Source organism: Apostichopus japonicus, chromosome 17 (assembly GCF_037975245.1).
Source record: "Apostichopus japonicus isolate 1M-3 chromosome 17, ASM3797524v1, whole genome shotgun sequence".
In the NCBI taxonomy this organism is placed as follows: domain Eukaryota; kingdom Metazoa; phylum Echinodermata; class Holothuroidea; order Aspidochirotida; family Stichopodidae; genus Apostichopus; species Apostichopus japonicus.
The window spans coordinates 12179459-12180131 of NC_092577.1; the positions used below are offsets into that span (position 1 = coordinate 12179459).

The 673-nt window shown below is 38.6% G+C and overlaps 1 protein-coding gene across 1 annotated transcript in view; it reads right to left on the minus strand.

Moving 5' to 3' along the window:
* LOC139954772 (vacuolar protein sorting-associated protein 11 homolog) overlaps positions 1 to 673 on the minus strand; it is a 31701-nt gene that overhangs the window by 30894 nt on the left and 134 nt on the right. The window lies entirely within an intron of this gene.

Consider the following 673-nt stretch of genomic DNA (forward strand, 5'->3'; position numbering starts at 1 on the left):
GGATTTAAAGTTCCTTTAAAAGTTTCTCAATACCAGTGGAAGTAGTAGTGACAATAATATCAGCTCACTGGTCTTCAGTTTAGTGTTGGTAGGTCTAGCAGATTTTCTTTAGTCAAAACTTAGCAGAATTGAGTATTAAGGACCTCCGCTTTTTCTATGGCACTTGAGGCAAGGCAACTGGTGCTCTGAAGATGACTATAACACCAAAAGCCTCTCAGCGAATATATTTTGTATATCCATTGTTATTGCAGGTTGCAGGAGTGTCGCAAATATTACAGAAATAGCCTATATTATAAGCCTACTTTCTGCAAAGCCTTTTAAGATGTCTGTCGATTTTACATCTGATCTCTTTTAATTTATCGCAATTCATTCTTATCCAACTGTCGGAGATTAACATCATGTATTTCTGCAACTCGTCAGTCGGACGAATAGTGCGACCGCTGAGACGACTTCCAGTCCCCCATGTATAGTCTTGGTGAATAGGCAGTGTATTTCTGAGATCGCAAAACCCCTACCTGTGCTGTGAATATAGATCTGTAATTCCAATTATTTTTCCAACACATATACTCAGAGCAATGCCACATATTTCTGCTCAAAAAAGGTTAAAATGAGAACTTTCACGCTACGATGCATGGGATCTACGAATTTTCTAGAAAGGCTAAAGCAGACAAAC